Here is a 300-nt window from a genome sequence, read left to right on the forward strand (position 1 = left end):
CCTGTCGGGGGAGCAGGGTGGCAAGTTTTGGGGGAGTCACAGACCACCAGGCTGCGGGAAGGGCAGCCAGAGGGAACAGGCTTGAATAAACGAAGCTAGAGCCGTGGAGCCATGCGTTTTTGTTTGGTTCTTTTTTATTATTATTATTATTTTTATTTTTTTCTGGTTAGGTTTCATTTGTACTTTGTTTGTGTGTCGCTCCGGATGATACAAAACTACTGTTTGCCAATGGATTTGACCCTTTGACTGTGATTGGTTTCAATAAATGGGAAATTCAGAGTTGGCGCTGATTTGTCTCAA

This window comes from Apaloderma vittatum, unplaced genomic scaffold (genome assembly GCF_000703405.1).
Source record: "Apaloderma vittatum isolate BGI_N311 unplaced genomic scaffold, ASM70340v1 scaffold27211, whole genome shotgun sequence".
In the NCBI taxonomy this organism is placed as follows: domain Eukaryota; kingdom Metazoa; phylum Chordata; class Aves; order Trogoniformes; family Trogonidae; genus Apaloderma; species Apaloderma vittatum.